At 38.6% G+C, this 16,988-nt stretch overlaps 1 protein-coding gene and 35 non-coding genes across 36 annotated transcripts in view; all 36 read left to right on the top strand.

Moving 5' to 3' along the window:
* LOC129971349 (tyrosine aminotransferase-like) overlaps nucleotides 1–16,988 on the top strand; it is a 135,231-nt gene that overhangs the window by 29,884 nt on the left and 88,359 nt on the right. The window lies entirely within an intron of this gene.
* Trnai-uau (transfer RNA isoleucine (anticodon UAU)) lies at nucleotides 174–265 on the top strand. Its single transcript is given in 2 exon segments — nucleotides 174–211; nucleotides 230–265. It is a non-coding gene; the product is annotated as a tRNA-Ile (tRNA).
* Nucleotides 441–532, top strand: Trnai-uau (transfer RNA isoleucine (anticodon UAU)). The gene is given in 2 exon segments: nucleotides 441–478; nucleotides 497–532. It is a non-coding gene; the product is annotated as a tRNA-Ile (tRNA).
* Trnai-uau (transfer RNA isoleucine (anticodon UAU)) lies at nucleotides 709–800 on the top strand. The gene is given in 2 exon segments: nucleotides 709–746; nucleotides 765–800. It is a non-coding gene; the product is annotated as a tRNA-Ile (tRNA).
* Trnai-uau (transfer RNA isoleucine (anticodon UAU)) lies at nucleotides 976–1,067 on the top strand. Its single transcript is given in 2 exon segments — nucleotides 976–1,013; nucleotides 1,032–1,067. It is a non-coding gene; the product is annotated as a tRNA-Ile (tRNA).
* Nucleotides 1,775–1,866, top strand: Trnai-uau (transfer RNA isoleucine (anticodon UAU)). The gene is given in 2 exon segments: nucleotides 1,775–1,812; nucleotides 1,831–1,866. It is a non-coding gene; the product is annotated as a tRNA-Ile (tRNA).
* Trnai-uau (transfer RNA isoleucine (anticodon UAU)) lies at nucleotides 2,308–2,399 on the top strand. The gene is given in 2 exon segments: nucleotides 2,308–2,345; nucleotides 2,364–2,399. It is a non-coding gene; the product is annotated as a tRNA-Ile (tRNA).
* Nucleotides 2,575–2,666, top strand: Trnai-uau (transfer RNA isoleucine (anticodon UAU)). Its single transcript is given in 2 exon segments — nucleotides 2,575–2,612; nucleotides 2,631–2,666. It is a non-coding gene; the product is annotated as a tRNA-Ile (tRNA).
* Trnai-uau (transfer RNA isoleucine (anticodon UAU)) lies at nucleotides 2,840–2,931 on the top strand. The gene is given in 2 exon segments: nucleotides 2,840–2,877; nucleotides 2,896–2,931. It is a non-coding gene; the product is annotated as a tRNA-Ile (tRNA).
* Trnai-uau (transfer RNA isoleucine (anticodon UAU)) lies at nucleotides 3,276–3,367 on the top strand. The gene is given in 2 exon segments: nucleotides 3,276–3,313; nucleotides 3,332–3,367. It is a non-coding gene; the product is annotated as a tRNA-Ile (tRNA).
* On the top strand, nucleotides 3,517–3,608 carry Trnai-uau (transfer RNA isoleucine (anticodon UAU)). Its single transcript is given in 2 exon segments — nucleotides 3,517–3,554; nucleotides 3,573–3,608. It is a non-coding gene; the product is annotated as a tRNA-Ile (tRNA).
* Trnai-uau (transfer RNA isoleucine (anticodon UAU)) lies at nucleotides 3,784–3,875 on the top strand. The gene is given in 2 exon segments: nucleotides 3,784–3,821; nucleotides 3,840–3,875. It is a non-coding gene; the product is annotated as a tRNA-Ile (tRNA).
* Trnai-uau (transfer RNA isoleucine (anticodon UAU)) lies at nucleotides 4,049–4,140 on the top strand. The gene is given in 2 exon segments: nucleotides 4,049–4,086; nucleotides 4,105–4,140. It is a non-coding gene; the product is annotated as a tRNA-Ile (tRNA).
* Nucleotides 4,316–4,407, top strand: Trnai-uau (transfer RNA isoleucine (anticodon UAU)). The gene is given in 2 exon segments: nucleotides 4,316–4,353; nucleotides 4,372–4,407. It is a non-coding gene; the product is annotated as a tRNA-Ile (tRNA).
* Trnai-uau (transfer RNA isoleucine (anticodon UAU)) lies at nucleotides 4,584–4,675 on the top strand. The gene is given in 2 exon segments: nucleotides 4,584–4,621; nucleotides 4,640–4,675. It is a non-coding gene; the product is annotated as a tRNA-Ile (tRNA).
* Trnai-uau (transfer RNA isoleucine (anticodon UAU)) lies at nucleotides 5,386–5,477 on the top strand. Its single transcript is given in 2 exon segments — nucleotides 5,386–5,423; nucleotides 5,442–5,477. It is a non-coding gene; the product is annotated as a tRNA-Ile (tRNA).
* Trnai-uau (transfer RNA isoleucine (anticodon UAU)) lies at nucleotides 5,654–5,745 on the top strand. Its single transcript is given in 2 exon segments — nucleotides 5,654–5,691; nucleotides 5,710–5,745. It is a non-coding gene; the product is annotated as a tRNA-Ile (tRNA).
* On the top strand, nucleotides 5,922–6,013 carry Trnai-uau (transfer RNA isoleucine (anticodon UAU)). Its single transcript is given in 2 exon segments — nucleotides 5,922–5,959; nucleotides 5,978–6,013. It is a non-coding gene; the product is annotated as a tRNA-Ile (tRNA).
* Trnai-uau (transfer RNA isoleucine (anticodon UAU)) lies at nucleotides 6,187–6,281 on the top strand. Its single transcript is given in 2 exon segments — nucleotides 6,187–6,227; nucleotides 6,246–6,281. It is a non-coding gene; the product is annotated as a tRNA-Ile (tRNA).
* Trnai-uau (transfer RNA isoleucine (anticodon UAU)) lies at nucleotides 6,455–6,546 on the top strand. The gene is given in 2 exon segments: nucleotides 6,455–6,492; nucleotides 6,511–6,546. It is a non-coding gene; the product is annotated as a tRNA-Ile (tRNA).
* Nucleotides 6,722–6,813, top strand: Trnai-uau (transfer RNA isoleucine (anticodon UAU)). The gene is given in 2 exon segments: nucleotides 6,722–6,759; nucleotides 6,778–6,813. It is a non-coding gene; the product is annotated as a tRNA-Ile (tRNA).
* Trnai-uau (transfer RNA isoleucine (anticodon UAU)) lies at nucleotides 6,987–7,078 on the top strand. The gene is given in 2 exon segments: nucleotides 6,987–7,024; nucleotides 7,043–7,078. It is a non-coding gene; the product is annotated as a tRNA-Ile (tRNA).
* Nucleotides 8,560–8,651, top strand: Trnai-uau (transfer RNA isoleucine (anticodon UAU)). Its single transcript is given in 2 exon segments — nucleotides 8,560–8,597; nucleotides 8,616–8,651. It is a non-coding gene; the product is annotated as a tRNA-Ile (tRNA).
* Nucleotides 9,065–9,156, top strand: Trnai-uau (transfer RNA isoleucine (anticodon UAU)). Its single transcript is given in 2 exon segments — nucleotides 9,065–9,102; nucleotides 9,121–9,156. It is a non-coding gene; the product is annotated as a tRNA-Ile (tRNA).
* Nucleotides 9,306–9,397, top strand: Trnai-uau (transfer RNA isoleucine (anticodon UAU)). The gene is given in 2 exon segments: nucleotides 9,306–9,343; nucleotides 9,362–9,397. It is a non-coding gene; the product is annotated as a tRNA-Ile (tRNA).
* Nucleotides 10,345–10,436, top strand: Trnai-uau (transfer RNA isoleucine (anticodon UAU)). The gene is given in 2 exon segments: nucleotides 10,345–10,382; nucleotides 10,401–10,436. It is a non-coding gene; the product is annotated as a tRNA-Ile (tRNA).
* Nucleotides 10,585–10,676, top strand: Trnai-uau (transfer RNA isoleucine (anticodon UAU)). The gene is given in 2 exon segments: nucleotides 10,585–10,622; nucleotides 10,641–10,676. It is a non-coding gene; the product is annotated as a tRNA-Ile (tRNA).
* Nucleotides 10,851–10,942, top strand: Trnai-uau (transfer RNA isoleucine (anticodon UAU)). The gene is given in 2 exon segments: nucleotides 10,851–10,888; nucleotides 10,907–10,942. It is a non-coding gene; the product is annotated as a tRNA-Ile (tRNA).
* Trnai-uau (transfer RNA isoleucine (anticodon UAU)) lies at nucleotides 12,950–13,041 on the top strand. Its single transcript is given in 2 exon segments — nucleotides 12,950–12,987; nucleotides 13,006–13,041. It is a non-coding gene; the product is annotated as a tRNA-Ile (tRNA).
* Trnai-uau (transfer RNA isoleucine (anticodon UAU)) lies at nucleotides 13,191–13,282 on the top strand. Its single transcript is given in 2 exon segments — nucleotides 13,191–13,228; nucleotides 13,247–13,282. It is a non-coding gene; the product is annotated as a tRNA-Ile (tRNA).
* Trnai-uau (transfer RNA isoleucine (anticodon UAU)) lies at nucleotides 14,253–14,344 on the top strand. The gene is given in 2 exon segments: nucleotides 14,253–14,290; nucleotides 14,309–14,344. It is a non-coding gene; the product is annotated as a tRNA-Ile (tRNA).
* On the top strand, nucleotides 14,516–14,607 carry Trnai-uau (transfer RNA isoleucine (anticodon UAU)). The gene is given in 2 exon segments: nucleotides 14,516–14,553; nucleotides 14,572–14,607. It is a non-coding gene; the product is annotated as a tRNA-Ile (tRNA).
* Nucleotides 14,781–15,018, top strand: Trnai-uau (transfer RNA isoleucine (anticodon UAU)). Its single transcript has 2 exons — nucleotides 14,781–14,818; nucleotides 14,983–15,018. It is a non-coding gene; the product is annotated as a tRNA-Ile (tRNA).
* On the top strand, nucleotides 15,726–15,817 carry Trnai-uau (transfer RNA isoleucine (anticodon UAU)). The gene is given in 2 exon segments: nucleotides 15,726–15,763; nucleotides 15,782–15,817. It is a non-coding gene; the product is annotated as a tRNA-Ile (tRNA).
* On the top strand, nucleotides 15,993–16,084 carry Trnai-uau (transfer RNA isoleucine (anticodon UAU)). The gene is given in 2 exon segments: nucleotides 15,993–16,030; nucleotides 16,049–16,084. It is a non-coding gene; the product is annotated as a tRNA-Ile (tRNA).
* On the top strand, nucleotides 16,234–16,325 carry Trnai-uau (transfer RNA isoleucine (anticodon UAU)). Its single transcript is given in 2 exon segments — nucleotides 16,234–16,271; nucleotides 16,290–16,325. It is a non-coding gene; the product is annotated as a tRNA-Ile (tRNA).

Raw genomic sequence — 16,988 nt, 5'->3', positions numbered from 1 at the left:
TAATTTTTATTCGCAAGCTTTAGATTAGTATAGATTTCTTCACAAAATTCTTAACAAAGATGTCTTTCAAAAACTATTGGGTGAGGTGGAATAAAAAATGCATGTTACTTTTTTGCATAAAATTCTGTGTAAAATATCTTTACTGCATTTGTTCTGCGAATGTATATAACTTTTCCCCAGTGGCGCAATTGGTTAGCGCGCGGTACTTATAAGGAAGTATCTGCGTGGTATGCCGAGGCTGAGAGTTCGATCCTCACCTGGGGAAAAGTAATTTTTATTCGCAAGCTTCAGATTAGTATTGTTTTCTTCACAAAAATCTTAACAAAGATGTCTTTCAAAAATTATTGGGTGAGGTGGAATAAAAATACATGTTACTGTTTTTCATAAAATGCTGTGTAAAATATCTTTCCTCCATTTGTTCTACGAATGTGCCTCATGTGTCCCCAGTGGCGCAATTGGTTAGCGCGCAGTACTTATAAGGCAGTATCTGCGAGGTATGCCGAGGCTGTGAGTTCGATCCTCACCTGGGGAAAAGTAATTTTTATTCGCAAGCTTTAGATTAGTATTGATTTCTTCACAAAATTCTTAACGAAGATGGCTTTCAAAAACTATTGGGTTAGGTGGAATAAAAAATGCATGTAACTTTTTTTCATAAAATGCTGTGTAAAATATCTTTACTGCATTTGTTCTGCGAATGTATCTGACGTGTCATCAGTGGCGCAATTGGTTAGCACGCGGTACTTATAAGGCGGTATCTGCGAGGTATGCCGAGGCTGTGAGTTCGATCCTCACCTGGGGAAAAGTAATTTTAATTCGCAAACTTCAGATTAGTATTGATTTTTTCACAAAAATCTTAACAAAGATGTCTTTCAAAAAATATTGGGTGAGGTGGAATAAAAATGCATGTTACTTTTTTTCATAAAATGCTGTGTAAAATATCTTTCCTCCATTTGTTCTGCGAATGTGCCTCATGTGTCCCCAGTGGCGCAATTGGTTAGCGCGCGGTACTTATGAGGCAGTATCTGCGAGGTTTGCCGAGGCTGTGAGTTCGATCCTCACCTGGGGAAAAGTAATTTTTATTCGTAAGCTAGAGCTTAGAATTGATTTCCTTACAAAATTCTTAACAAACATGTCTTTCAAAAAGAATTAGGTGAGGTGGAATAAAAATGCGTGTTTTTCCTTTTCATAAAATGCTGGGTAAAATCTTTACTGCATTTGTTCTGCGAATGAGCCTCATGTGTCCGCAGTGGCGCAATTGGTTAGCACGTGGTATTTATAAGGCTGTATCTGCGAGGTTTGCCGAGGCTGTGAGTTCTATCCTCACCTGCGTAAAAGTAATTTTTATTCGCAAACTTCAGATTTGTATTGATTTCTTCACAAAATTCTTAACAAAGATGTCTTTCAAAAATTATTGGGTGAGGTGGAATAAAAATGCATGTTACTTTTTTTCATAAAATGCTGTGTAAAATATCTTTACTCCATTTGTTCTGCGAATGTATTTCACGTGTCCCCAGTGGCGCAATTGGTTAGCGCGCGGTACTTATAAGGCTGTATCTGCGAGGTATACCAAGGCTGTGAGTTCGATCATCACCTAGGGAAAAGTGATTTTTATTCGCAAGCTTCAGATTAGTATTAATTTCATCACAAAATTCTTAACAAACATGTCTTTCAAAAAGAATTGCGTGAGGTAGAATAAGAATGCATGTTACTTTTTTTCATAAAATGCTGGGTAAAATATCTTTACTCCATTTGTTCTGCGAAAATGCTTTATGTGTCCCCAGTGGCACAATTGGTTAGCGCGCGGTACTTATAAGGCAGTATCTTCGAGGTATGCCGAGGCTCTGAGTTCGATCCTCACCTGGGGAAAAGTAATTTTAATTCGCAAGCTTCAGATTAGTATTGATTTCTTCACAAAATTCTTAACAAACATGTCTTTCAAAAAGAATTGCGTGAGGTAGAATAAAAATGCATGTTACTTTTTTCATAAAATGCTGTGTAAAATATCTTTACTCCATTTGTTCTGCGATTGTATCTCACGTGTCCCCAGTGGCGCAATTGGTTAGCGCGCGGTACTTATAAGGCTGTATCTGCGAGGTATACCAAGGCTGTGAGTTCGATCATCACCTAGGGAAAAGTGATTTTTATTCGCAAGCTTCAGATTAGTATTGATTTCTTCACAAAATACTTAACAAACATGTGTTTCAAAAAGAATTCCGTGAGGTAGAATAAGAATGCATGTTACTTTTATTCATAAAATGCTGTGTAAAATATCTTTACTCCATTTGTTCTGTGAATGTGCCTCATGTGTCCCCAGTGGCGCAATTGGTTAGCGCGCGGTACTTATAAGGCAGTATCTGCGAGGTATGCCGAGGCTGTGAGTTCGATCCTCACCTGGGGAAAAGTGATTTTTATTCGCAAGCTTCAGATTAGTATTGATTTCTTCACAAAATACTTAACAAACATGTCTTTCAAAAAGAATTGCCTGAGGTAGAATAAGAATGCATGTTACTTTTATTCATAAAATGCTGTGTAAAATATCTTTACTCCATTTGTTCTGTGAATGTGCCTCATGTGTCCCCAGTGGCGCAATTGGTTAGCGCGCGGTACTTATAAGGCAGTATCTGTGAGGTATGCCGAGGCTGTGAGTTCGATCCTCACCTGGGGAAAAGTAATTTTTATTCGCAAGCTAGAGCTTAGAATTGATTTCCATAAAAAATTCTTAACAAACATGTCTTTCAAAAATAATTAGGTGAGGTGGAATAAAAATGCATGTTACTTTTTTTCATAAAATCCTGTGTAAAATCTTTACTGCATTTGTTCTGCGAATGTGCCTCATGTGTCCCCAGTGGCGCAATTGGATAGCGCGTGGTACTTATAAGGCTGTATCTGCGAGGTATGCCAAGGCTGTGAGTTCGATCCTCACCTGGGGAAAAGTAATTTTTATTCGCAAACTAGAGCTTAGAATTGATTTCGTTACAAAATTCTTAACAAACATGTCTTTCAAAAAGAATTAGGTGAGGTGGAATAAAAATCCTGTGTAAAATCTTTACTCCATTTGTTCTGCGAATGAGCCTCATGTGAGTTCGATCCTCACCTGGGGAAAAGTAATTTTTATTCGCAAGCTTCAGATTAATATTGATTTCTTAACAAAATTCTTAACAAACATGTGTTTCAAAAAGAATTGCGTGAGGTGGAATAAGAATGCATGTTACTTTTTTTCATAAAATGCTGGGTAAAAAATTTACTGCATTTGTTCTGTGAATGTATCTCACGTGTCCCCAGTGGCGCAATTGGTTAGCGCGCGGTACTTATAAGGCAGTATCTGCGAGGTATGCCGAGTCTGTGAGTTCGATACTCACCTGGGGAAAAGTAATTTTTGTTCGCAAGCTAGAGCTTCGAATTGATTTCCATACAAAATGCTTAAACAACATGTCTTTCAAAAAGAATTAGGTGAGGTGGAATAAAAATCCTGTGTAAAATCTTTACTCCATTTGTTCTGCGAATGTGCCTCATGTGTCCCCAGTGGCGCAATTGGTTAGCGCGCGGTACTTATAAGGCAGTATCTGCGAGTTATGCCGAGGCTGTGAGTTCGATCCTCACCTGGGGAAAAGTAATTTTTATTCGCAAGCTAGAGCGTAGAATTGATTTCCATAAAAAATTCTTAACAAACATGTCTTTCAAAAATAATTAGGTAAGGTAGAATAAGAATGCATGTTACTTTTTTTCATAAAATGCTGTGTAAAATATCTTTACTCCATTTGTTCTGCGAATGTGCCTCATGTGTCCCCAGTGGCGCAATTGGTTAGCGCGCGGTACTTATAAGGCAGTATCTGCGAGGTATGCCGAGGCTGTGAGTTCGATCCTCACCTGGGGAAAAGTAATTTTTATTCGCAAACTAGAGCTTAGAATTGATTTCCTAACAAAATTCTTAACAAACATGTCTTTCAAAAATAATTAGGTAAGGTGGAATAAAAATGCATGTTACTTTTTTTCATAAAATCATGTGTAAAATCGTTACTGCATTTGTTCTGCGAATGTGCCTCATGTGTCCCCAGTGGCGCAATTGGATAGCGCGTGGTACTTATAAGGCTGTATCTGCGAGGTATGCCGAGGCTGTCAGTTCGATCCTCACCTGGGGAAAAGTAAGTTTAATTCGCAAACTTCAGATTAGTATTGATTTCTTCACAAAAATCTTAACAAAGATGTCTTTCAAAAATTATTGGGTGAGGTTTAATAAAAATGCATGTTACTTTTTTTCATAAAATACTGTGTAAAATACCTTTACTCCATTTGTTCTGCGAAAGTGCCTCAAGTGTCCCCAGTGGCGCAATTGGTTAGCGCGCGGTACATATAAGGCAGTATTTGCGAGGTATGCCGAGGCTGTGAGTTCGATCCTCACCTGGAGAAAAGTAATTTTTATTCGAAAACTTCAGATTAGTATTGATTTCTTCACAAAATTCTTAACAAAGATGTCTTTCAAAAACTATTGGGTGTGGTGGAATAAAAAATGCATGTTACTTTTTTTCATAAAATGCTGTGTAAAATATCTTTACTGCATTTGTTCTTCGAATGTATATAACTTGTACCCAGTGGCGCAATTGGTTAGCGCGCGGTACTTATAAGGCAGTATCTGCGGGGTATGCCGAGGCTGTGAGTTCGATCCTCACCTGGAGAAAAGTAATTTTTATTCGAAAACTTCAGATTAGTATTGATTTCTTCACAAAATTCTTAACAAAGATGTCTTTCAAAAACTATTGGGTGTGGTGGAATAAAAAATGCATGTTACTTTTTTTCATAAAATGCTGTGTAAAATATCTTTACTGCATTTGTTCTGCGAATGTATGTAACTTGTACCCAGTGGCGCAATTGGTTAGCGCGCGGTACTTATAAGGCTGTATCTGCGAGGTCTGCCAAGGCTGTGAGTTCGATCATCACCTAGGGAAAAGTGATTTTTATTCGCAAGCTTCAGATTAGTATTGATTTCTTCACAAAATTCTTAACAAACATGTCTTTCAAAAAGAGTTGCGTGAGGTAGAATAAGAATGCATTTTACTTTTTTTCATAAAATGCTGTGTAAAATATCTTTACTGCATTTGTTCTGCGAATGTGCCTCATGTGTCCCCAGTTTCGCAATTGGTTAGCTCGCGGTACTTATAAGGCAGTATCTGCGAGGTATGCCGAGGCTGTCAGTTCGATCCTCACCTGGGGAAAAGTAATTTTAATTCGCAAACTTCAGATTAGAATTGATTTCTTCACAAAAATCTTAACAAAGATGTCTTTCAAAAATTATTGGGTGAGGTTTAATAAAAATGCATGTTACTTTTTTTCATAAAATACTGTGTAAAATACCTTTACTCCATTTGTTCTGCGAAAGTGCCTCAAGTGTCCCCAGTGGCGCAATTGGTTAGCGCGCGGTACATATAAGGCAGTATCTGCGAGGTATGCCGAGGCTGTGAGTTCGATCCTCACCTGGAGAAAAGTAATTTTTATTCGAAAACTTCAGATTAGTATTGATTTCTTCACAAAATTCTTAACAAAGATGTCTTTCAAAAACTATTGGGTGTGGTGGAATAAAAAATGCATGTTACTTTTTTTCATAAAATGCTGTGTAAAATATCTTTACTGCATTTGTTCTTCGAATGTATATAACTTGTACCCAGTGGCGCAATTGGTTAGCGCGCGGTACTTATAAGGCAGTATCTGCGGGGTATGCCGAGGCTGTGAGTTCGATCCTCACCTGGAGAAAAGTAATTTTTATTCGAAAACTTCAGATTAGTATTGATTTCTTCACAAAATTCTTAACAAAGATGTCTTTCAAAAACTATTGGGTGTGGTGGAATAAAAAATGCATGTTACTTTTTTTCATAAAATGCTGTGTAAAATATCTTTACTGCATTTGTTCTGCGAATGTATATAACTTGTACCCAGTGGCGCAATTGGTTAGCGCGCGGTACTTATAAGGCAATATTTGCGAGGTATGCCGAGGCTGTGAGTTCAATCCTCACCTGGGGAAAAGTAATTTTTATTCGCAAACTAGAGCTTAGAATTGATTTCCTAACAAAATTCTTAACAAACATGTCTTTCAAAAAGAATTAGGTAAGGTGGAATAACAATGCATTTTTTTTCTTTTCAAAAAATGCTGGGTAAAATCTTTACTGCATTTGTTCTGCGAATGAGCCTCATGTGTCCGCAGTGGCGCAATTGGTTGTTAGCACGTGGTATTTATAAGGCGGTATTTGCGAGGTATGCCGAGGCTGTGAGTTCGATCCTCACCTGCGGAAAAGTAATTTTTATTCGCAAACTTTAGATTAGTATTGATTTCTTCACAAAATTCTTAACAAAGATGTTTTCAAAAAATATTGGGTGAGGTGGAATAAAAATGCATGTTACTTTTTTCATAAAATGCTGTGTAAAATATCTTTACTCCAGTTGTTCTGCGAATGTATCTGGCGTGTCCCCAGTGGCGCAGTTGGTTAGCACGCGGTACTTATAAAGCAGTATCTGCGAGGTATGCCGAGGCTGTGAGTTCGATACTCACCTGGGGAAAAGTAATTTTAATTCGCAAGCCTCAGATTAGTATTGATTTCTTCAAAAAATTCTTAACAAACATGTCTTTCAAAAAGAATTGCGTGAGGTAGAATAAGAATGCATGTTACTTTTTTTCATAAAATGCTGTGTAAAATGTCTTTACTCCATTTGTTCGGCGAAAGTGCCTCATGTGTCCCCAGTGGCGCAATTGGTTAGCGCGCGGTACTTATAAGGCAGTATCTGCGAGGTATGCCGAGGCTGTGAGTTCGATCCTCACCTGGGGAAAAGTAAATTTTATTCGCAAGCTAGAGCTTAGAATTGATTTCCATAAAAAATTCTTAACAAACATGTCTTTCAAAAATAATTAGGTGAGGTGGAATAAAAATGCATGTTACTTTTTTTCATAAAATCCTGTGTAAAATCTTTACTGCATTTGTTCTGCGAATGTGCCTCATGTGTCCCCAGTGGCGCAATTGGATAGCGCGTGGTACTTATAAGGCTGTATCTGCGAGGTATGCCAAGGCTGTGAGTTCGATCCTCACCTAGGGAAAAGTGATTTTTATTCGCAAGCTTCAGATTAGTATTGATTTCTTCACAAAATTCTTAAGAAACATGTCTTTCAAAAAGAATGGCGTGAGGTAGAATAAGAATGCATGTTACTTTTTTTCATAAAATGCTGTGTAAAATATCTTTACTCCATTGGTTCTGCGAATGTGCCTCATGTGTCCCCCGTGGCAAAATTGGTTAGCACGTGGTATTTATAAGGCTGTATCTGCGAGGTATGCCGAGGCAGTGAGTTCCATCCTCACCTGGGGAAAAGTAATTTTAATTCGCACGCTTCAGATTAGTATTGATTTCTTCACAAAATTTTTAAGAAACATGTCTTTCAAAAAGAATTGCGTGTGGTAGAATAAGAATGCATGTTACTTCTTTTCATAAAATGCTGTGTAAAATATCTTTACTCCATTGGTTCTGCGAATGTGCCTCATGTGTCCCCCGTTGCGTAATTGGTTAGCGCGCGGTATTTAGAGGCAGTATCTGCGAGGTATGCCGAGGCTGTGAGTTCGATCCTCACCTGGGGAAAAGTAATTTTTATTCGCAAACTAGAGCTTAGAATTGATTTCCTTACAAAATTCTTAACAAACATGTCTTTCAAAAAGAATTAGGTGAGGTGGAATAAAAATGCATGTTTTTTCTTTTCATAAAATGCTGGGTAAAATCTTTACTGCATTTGTTCTGCGAATGAGCCTCATGTGTCTGCAGGGGCGCAATTGGTTAGCACGTGGTATTTATAAGGCTGTATTTGCGAGGTATGCCGAGGCTGTGAGTTCTATCCTCACCTGCTGAAAAGTAATTTTTATTCGCAAACTTCAGATTAGTATTGATTTCTTCACAAAATTCTTAACAAATATGTCTTTCAAAAATTATTGGGTGATTTGGAATAAAAATGCATGTTACTTTTTTTCATAAAATGCTGGGTAAAATATCTTTACTCCATTTGTTCTGCGAAAGTGCCTTATGTGTCCCCCTTGGCGCAATTGGGTAGCGCGCGGTACTTATAAATCAGTGTCTGTGAGGTATGCCGAGGCTGTGAGTTCGATCCTCACCTGGGGAAAAGTAATTTTTATTCGCAAACTAGAGCTTCGAATTGATTTCCATACAAAATTCTTAAACAACATGTCTTTCAAAAACAATTAGGTGCAGTGGAATAAAAATCCTGTGTAAAATCTTTACTAAATTTGTTCTGCGAATGTGCCTCATGTGTACCCAGTGGCGCAATTGGTTAGTGCGCGGTACTTATTAGGCAGTATCTGCGAGGTATGCCGAGGCTGTGAGTTCGATCCTCACCTGGGGAAAAGTAATTTTTATTCGCAAGCTAGAGCTTAGAATTGATTTCAATAAAAAATTCTTAACAAACATGTCTTTCAAAAATTATTGGGTGAGGTAGAATAAGAATGCATGTTACTTTTTTTCATAAAATTCTGCGTAAAATATCTTTACTCCATTTGTTCGGCGAAAGTGCCTCATGTGTCCCCAGTTTCGCAATTGGTTAGCGCGCGGTACTTATAAGGCAGTATCTGCGAGGTATGCCGAGGCTGTGAGTTCGATCCTCACCTGGGGAAAAGTAATTTTTATTCGCAAGCTAGAGCTTCGAATTGATTTCCATACAAAATTCTTAAACAACATGTCTTTCAAAAACAATTAGATGAGGTGGAATAAAAATCCTGTGTAAAATCTTTACTGCATTTGTTCTGCGAATGTGAATCATGTATCCCCAGTGGCGCAATTGAATAGCGCACGGTACTTATAAGGCAGTATCTGCGAGGTATGCCGAGGCTGTGAGTTCGATCCTCAAGTGGGGAAAAGTAATTTTTATTCGCACGCTAGAGCTTAGAATTGATTTCCTTACAAAATTCTTAACAAACATGTCTTTCAAAAAGAATTAGTTGAGGTGGAATAAAAGTGCATGTTACTTTTTTTCATAAAATGCTATGAAAAATCTTTACTGCATTTGTTCTGCGAATGTGCCTCACGTGTCCCAGTGGCGCAATTGGTTAGCGCGCGGTACTTATAAGGCAATATCTGCGAGGTATGCCGAGGCTGTGAGTTCGATCCTCACCTGGGGAAAAGTAATTTTTATTCGCAAGCTAGAGCTCCGAATTGATTTCCATACAAAATTCTTAAACAACATGTCTTTCAAAAACAATTAGGTGAGGTGGAATAAAAATCCTGTGTAAAATCTTTACTCCATTTGTTCTGCGAATGTGCCTCATGTGTCCCTAGTGGCGCAATTGGTTAGCGCGCGGTACTTATAAGACAGTTTCTGTGAGGTATGCCGAGGCTGTGAGTTCGATCCTCACCTGGGGAAAAGTAATTTTTATTCGCAAGCTAGAGCTTAGAATTGATTTCAATAAAAAATACTTAACAAACATGTCTTTCAAAAAGAATTGCGTGAGGTAGAATAAGAATGCATGTTACTCTTTTTCATAAAATTCTGCGTAAAATATCTTTACTCCATTTATTCAACGAAAGTGCCTCATGTGCCCCCATTTTCGCAATTAGCTAACGCGCGGTACTTATAAGGCAGTATCTGCGAGGTATGCCGAGGCTGTGAGTTCGATCCTCACCTGGGGAAAAGTTTTTTTTATTCGCAAGCTAGAGCTTCGAATTGATTTCCATACAAAATTCTTAAACAACATGTCTTTCAAAAACAATTAGATGAGGTGGAATAAAAATCCTGTGTAAAATCTTTACTGCATTTGTTCTGCGAATGTGAATCATGTGTCCCCAGTGGCGCAATTGAATAGCGCACGGTACTTATAAGGCAGTATCTGCGAGGTATGCCGAGGCTGTGAGTTCGATCCTCAAGTGGGGAAAAGTTATTTTTATTCGCACGCTAGACTTAGAATTGATTTCCTTACAAAATTCTTAACAAACATGTCTTTCAAAAAGAATTAGGTGAGGTGGAATAAAAATGCATGTTTTTTCTTTTCATAAAATGCTGGCTAAATTCTTTACTGCATTTGTTCTGCGAATGTGAATCATGTGTCCCCAGTGGCGCAATTGGTTAGCGCGCGGTACTTATAAGGCAGTATCTGCGAGGTATGCCGAGGCTGTGAGTTCGATCCTCAATAGGGGAAAAGTAATTTTTATTCGCAAGCTAGAGCTTAGAATTGATTTCCCTACAAAATTCTTAACAAACATGTCTTTCAAAAAGATTTAGGTGAGGTGGAATAAAATTGCAAGTTACTTTTTAACATAAAATGCTGGGTAAAATGTCTTTACTCCATTTGTTCTGCGCAAGTGCCTCATTTGTCCCCAGTGGCGCAATTGGTTAGTGCGCGGTATTTATAAGGCAGTATCTGCGATTTATGCCGAGGCTGTGAGTTCGATCCTCACCTGAGGAAAAGTAATTTTTATTCGCAAGCTAGAGCTTCGAATTGATTTTTATACAAAATTCTTAAACAACATGTCTTTCAAAAACAATTAGGTGAGGTGGAATAAAAATCCTGTGTAAAATCTTTACTCCATTTGTTCTGCGAATGTGCCTCATGTGTCCCAGTGGCGCAATTGGTTAGCGCGCGGTACTTATAAAGCAATATCTGCGAGGTATGCCGAGGCTGTGAGTTCGATCCTCACCTGGGGAAAAGTGATTTTTATTCGTAAGCTAGAGGTTAGAATTATTTCCATAAAAAATTCTTAACAAACATGTCTTTCAAAAAGAATTGCGTGAGGTAGAATAAGAATGCATGTTACTTTTTTTCATAAAATACTGTGTAAAATATCTTTACTCCATTTGTTCGGCGAAAGTGCCGTATGTGTCCCCAGTGGCGCAATTGGTTAGCGCGCGGTACTTATAAGGCAGTATCTGCGAGGTATGCCGAGGCTGTGAGTTCGATCCTCAAGTGGGGAAAAGTAATTTTTATTCGCAAGCTAGAGCTCAGAATTGATTTCCATAAAAAGTTCTTAACAAACATGTCTTTCAAAAATAATTAGGTGAGGTGGAATAAAAATGCATGTTAAGTTTTTTCATAAAATGCTGTGTAAAATCTTTACTCCATTTGTTCTGCGAATGTGCCTCATGTGTCCCCAGTGGCGCAATTGGTTAGCGCGCGGTACTTTTAAGGCAGTATCTGCGAGGTATGCCGAGGCTGTGAGTTCGATCCTCACCTGGGGAAAAGTGATTTTTATTCGCAAACTAGAGCTTAGAATTGATTTCCTTACAAAATTCTTAACAAACATGTCTTTCAAAAAGAATTAGGTGAGGTGGAATAAAAATGCATGTTTTTTCTTTTCATAAAATGCTGGGTAAAATCTTTACTGCATTTGTTCTGCGAATGTGAATCATGTGTCCCTAGTGGCGCAATTGGTTAGCGCGCGGTACTTATAAGGCAGTATCTGCGAGGTATGCCGAGGCTGTGAGTTCGATCCTCAATAGGGGAAACGTAATTTTTATTCGCAAGCTAGAGCTTAGAATTGATTTCCTTACAAAATTCTTAACAAACATGTCTTTCAAAAAGAATTAGGTGAGGTGGAATAAAAATGCATGTTACTTTTTTTCATAAAATCCTGTGTAAAATCTTTACTGCATTTGTTCTGCGAATGTGCCTCATGTGTCCCCAATGGCGCAATTGGTTAGCGCGCGGTACTTATAAGGCAGTATCTGCGAGGTATGACGAGGCTGTGAGTTCGATTCTCACCAGGGGAAAAGTAATTTTTATTCGCAAGCTAGAGTTTAGAATTGATTTCCTTACAAAATTCTTAACAAACATGTCTTTCAAAAAGAATTGCGTGAGGTAGAATAAGAATGCATGTTACTTTTTTTCATAAAATGCTGGGTAAAGTCTTTACTGCATTTGTTCTGCGAATGTGCCTCATGTGTCCCCAAAGGCGCAATTTGTTAGCGCGCGGTACTTATAAGGCAGTATCTGCGAGGTATGCCGAGGCTGTGAGTTCGATCCTCAATAGGGGAAACGTAATTTTTATTCGCAAGCTAGAGCTTAGAATTGATTTCAATAAAAAATTCTTAACAAGCATGTCTTTCAAAAAGAATTGCGTGAGGTAGAATAAGAATGCATGTTACTCTTTTTCATAAAATTCTGCGTAAAATATCTTTACTCCATTTATTCAACGAAAGTGCCTCATGTGCCCCCAGTTTCGCAATTAGCTAACGCGCGGTACTTATAAGGCAGTATCTGCGAGGTATGCCGAGGCTGTGAGTTCGATCCTCACCTGGGGAAAAGTTTTTTTTATTCGCAAGCTAGAGCTTCGAATTGATTTCCATACAAAATTCTTAAACAACATGTCTTTCAAAAACAATTAGATGAGGTGGAATAAAAATCCTGTGTAAAATCTTTACTGCATTTGTTCTGCGAATGTGAATCATGTGTCCCCAGTGGCGCAATTGAATAGCGCACGGTACTTATAAGGCAGTATCTGCGAGGTATGCCGAGGCTGTGAGTTCGATCCTCAAGTGGGGAAAAGTTATTTTTATTCGCACGCTAGACTTAGAATTGATTTCCTTACAAAATTCTTAACAAACATGTCTTTCAAAAAGAATTAGGTGAGGTGGAATAAAAATGCATGTTTTTTCTTTTCATAAAATGCTGGCTAAATTCTTTACTGCATTTGTTCTGCGAATGTGAATCATGTGTCCCCAGTGGCGCAATTGGTTAGCGCGCGGTACTTATAAGGCAGTATCTGCGAGGTATGCCGAGGCTGTGAGTTCGATCCTCAATAGGGGAAAAGTAATTTTTATTCGCAAGCTAGAGCTTAGAATTGATTTCCCTACAAAATTCTTAACAAACATGTCTTTCAAAAAGATTTAGGTGAGGTGGAATAAAATTGCAAGTTACTTTTTAACATAAAATGCTGGGTAAAATGTCTTTACTCCATTTGTTCTGCGCAAGTGCCTCATTTGTCCCCAGTGGCGCAATTGGTTAGTGCGCGGTATTTATAAGGCAGTATCTGCGAGGTATGCCGAGGCTGTGAGTTCGATCCTCACCTGAGGAAAAGTAATTTTTATTCGCAAGCTAGAGCTTCGAATTGATTTCCATACAAAATTCTTAAACAACATGTCTTTCAAAAACAATTAGGTGAGGTGGAATAAAAATCCTGTGTAAAATCTTTACTCCATTTGTTCTGCGAATGTGCCTCATGTGTCCCCAGTGGCGCAATTGGTTAGCGCGCGGTACTTATAAGGCAATATCTGCGAGGTATGCCGAGGCTGTGAGTTCGATCCTCACCTGGGGAAAAGTGATTTTTATTCGTAAGCTAGAGGTTAGAATTGATTTCCATAAAAAATTCTTAACAAACATGTCTTTCAAAAAGAATTGCGTGAGGTAGAATAAGAATGCATGTTACTTTTTTTCATAAAATACTGTGTAAAATATCTTTACTCCATTTGTTCGGCGAAAGTGCCGTATGTGTCCCCCGTGGCGCAATTGGTTAGCGCGCGGTACTTATAAGGCAGTATCTGCGAGGTATGCCGAGGCTGTGAGTTCGATCCTCAAGTGGGGAAAAGTAATTTTTATTCGCAAGCTAGAGCTCAGAATTGATTTCCATAAAAAATTCTTAACAAACATGTCTTTCAAAAATAATTAGGTGAGGTGGAATAAAAATGCATGTTAAGTTTTTTCATAAAATGCTGTGTAAAATCTTTACTCCATTTGTTCTGCGAATGTGCCTCATGTGTCCCCAGTGGCGCAATTGGTTAGCGCGCGGTACTTTTAAGGCAGTATCTGCGAGGTATGCCGAGGCTGTGAGTTCGATCCTCAATAGGGGAAACGTAATTTTTATTCGCAAGCTAGAGCTTAGAATTGATTTCCTTACAACATTCTTAACAAACATGTCTTTCAAAAAGAATTAGGTGAGGTGGAATAAAAATGCATGTTACTTTTTTTCATAAAATCCTGTGTAAAATCTTTACTGCATTTGTTCTGCGAATGTGCCTCATGTGTCCCCAGTGGCGCAATTTGTTAGCGCGCGGTACTTATAAGGCAGTATCTGCGAGGTATGCCGAGGCTGTGAGTTCGATCCTCAATAGGGGAAACGTAATTTTTATTCGCAAGCTAGAGCTTAGAATTCATTTCCTTACAAAATTCTTAACAAACATGTCTTTCAAAAAGAATTAGGTGAGGTGGAATAAAAATGCATGTTACTTTTTTTCATAAAATCCTGTGTAAAATCTTTACTGCATTTGTTCTGCGAATGTGCCTCATGTGTCCCCAGTGGCGCAATTGGGTAGCGCGCGGTACTTATAAGGATGTATCTGCGAGGTATGCCGAGGCTGTGAGTTCGATCCTCACCTGGGGAAAAGTAATTTTTATTCGCAAGCTAGAGCTTAGAATTGATTTCCATCAAAAATTCTTAACAAACATGTCTTTCAAAAAGAATTAGGTGAGGTGGAATAAAAATACATGTTACTTTTTTTCATAAAATCCTCTGTAAAATCTTTACTGCATTTGTTCTGCGAATGTGCCATGTGTCCCCAGTATCACAATTGGTTAGCGCGCGGTACTTATAAGGCAGTATCTGCGAGGTATGCCGAGGCTGTGAGTTCGATCCTCACCTGGGGAAAAGTAATTTTAATTCGCAAGCTTTAGATTAGTATTGATTTCTTCACAAAATTCTTAACAAACATGTCTTTCAAAAAGAATTGCGTGAGGTAGAATAAGAATGCATCTTACTTTTTTTCATAAAATGCTGGGTAAAATCTTTACTGCATTTGTTCTGCGAATGTGGCTCATGTGTCCCCAGTGGCGCAATTGGTTAGCGCGCGGTACTTATAAGGCAGTATCTGCGAGGTATGCCGAGGCTGTGAAACAATTAGGTTAGGTGGAATAAAAATCCTGTGTAAAATCTTTACTCCATTTGTTCTGCGAATGTGCCTCATGTCTCCCCATTGGCGCAACTGGTTAGCTCGCGGTACTTGTAAGGCAGTATCTGCGAGTTATGCCGAGGTTGTGAGTTCGATCCTCACCTGGGGAAAAGTAATTTTTATTCGCAAGCTAGAGCTTAGAATTGATTTCCTTACAAAATTCTTAACAAACATGTCTTTCAAAAAGAATTAGGTGAGGTGGAATAAAAATGCATGTTTTTTCTTTTCATAAAATGCTGGGTAAAATCTTTACTGCATTTGTTCTGCGAATGTGAATCATGTGTCCCCAGTGGCGCAATTGGTTAGCACGCGGTAATTATAAGGCAGTATCTGCGAGGTATGCCGAGGCAGTGAGTTCGATCCTCAATAGGGGAAACGTAATTTTTATTCGCAAGCTAGAGCTTAGAATTGATTTCCTTACAAAATTATTAACAAACATGTCTTTCAAAAAGAATTAGGTGAGGTGGAATAAAAATGCATGTTACTTTTTTTCATAAAATGCTGTGTAAAATATCTTTACTCCATTTGTTCGGCGAAAGTGCCTCATGTGTCCCCAGTGGCGCAATTGGTTAGCGCGCGGTACTTATAAGGCAGTATCTGCGAGGTACGCCGAGTTTGTGAGTTCGATCCTCACCAGGGGAAAAGTAATTTTTATTCGCAAGCTAGAGCTTAGAATTGATTTCCATCAAAAATTCTTAACAAACATGTCTTTCAAAAAGAATTGCGTGAGGTAGAATAAGAATGCATGTTACTCTTTTTCATAAAATGCTGTGTAAAATATCTTTACTCCATTTGTTCGGCGAAAGGGCCTCATGTGTCCCCAGTGGCGCAATTGGTTAGCGCGCGGTACTTATAAGGCAGTATCTGCGAGGTATGCCGAGGCTGTGAGTTCGATCCTCACCTGGGGAAAAGTAATTTTTATTCGCAAGCTAGAGCTTAGAATTGATTTCCATCAAAAATTCTTAACAAACATGTCTTTCAAAAAGAATTGCGTGAGGTAGAATAAGAATGCATGTTACTTTTTTTCATAAAATGCTGTGTAAAATATCTTTACTCCATTTGTTCTGCGAATGTGCCTCATGTGTCCCAAGTGGCGCAATTGGGTAGCGCGCGGTACTTATAAGGCAGTATCTGCGAGTTATGCCGTGGCTGTGAGTTCGATCCTCACCTGGGGAAAAGTAATTTTTATTCGCAAGCTAGAGCTTAGAATTGATTTCCATAAAAAATTCTTAACAAACATGTCTTTCAAAAAGAATCAGGTGAGGTGGAATAAAAATCCTGTGTAAAATCTTTACTGCATTTGTTCTGCGAATGTGAATCATGTGTCCCCAGTGGCGCAATTGGTTAGCGCGCGGTACTTATAAGGCAATATCTGCGAGGTATGCCGAGGCTGTGAGTTCGATCCTCACCTGGGGAAAAGTAATTTTTATTCGCAAGCTAGAGCTTAGAATTGATTTCCTTACAAAATTCTTAACAAACATGTCTTTCAAAAACAATTAGGTGAGGTGGAATAAAAATCCTGGGTAAAATCTTTACTCCATTTGTTCTGCAAATGTGCCTCATGTGTCCCAGTGGCGCAATTGGTTAGCGCGCGGTACTTATAAGGCAGTATCTGCGAGGTATGCCGAGGCTGTGCGTTCGATCCTCACCTGGGGAAAAGTGATTTTTATTCGCAAGCTAGAGCTTAGAATTGATTTCCTTACAAAATTCTTAACAAACATGTCTTTCAAAAAGAATTAGGTGAGGTGGAATAAAAATGCATGTTTTTTCTTTTCATAAAATGCTGGGTAAAATCTTTACTGCATTTGTTCTGCGAATGTGCCTCATGTGTCCGCAGTGGCGCAATTGGTTAGCACGCGGTATTTATAAGGCTGTATCTGCGAGGTATGCCGAGTTTGTGAGTTCGATCCTCACCAGGGGAAAAGTAATTTTTATTCGCAAGCTAGAGCTTAGAATTGATTTCCTTACAAAATTCTTAACAAACATGTCTTTCAAAAAGAATTGCGTGAGGTAGAATAAGAATGCATGTTACTTTTTTTCATAAAATGCTGGGTAAAATCTTTACTGCATTTTTTCTGAG

The sequence above is a fragment of the Argiope bruennichi genome, chromosome 6 (assembly GCF_947563725.1).
Source record: "Argiope bruennichi chromosome 6, qqArgBrue1.1, whole genome shotgun sequence".
In the NCBI taxonomy this organism is placed as follows: domain Eukaryota; kingdom Metazoa; phylum Arthropoda; class Arachnida; order Araneae; family Araneidae; genus Argiope; species Argiope bruennichi.
This window is presented reverse-complemented; position numbering and strand designations above follow the sequence as displayed.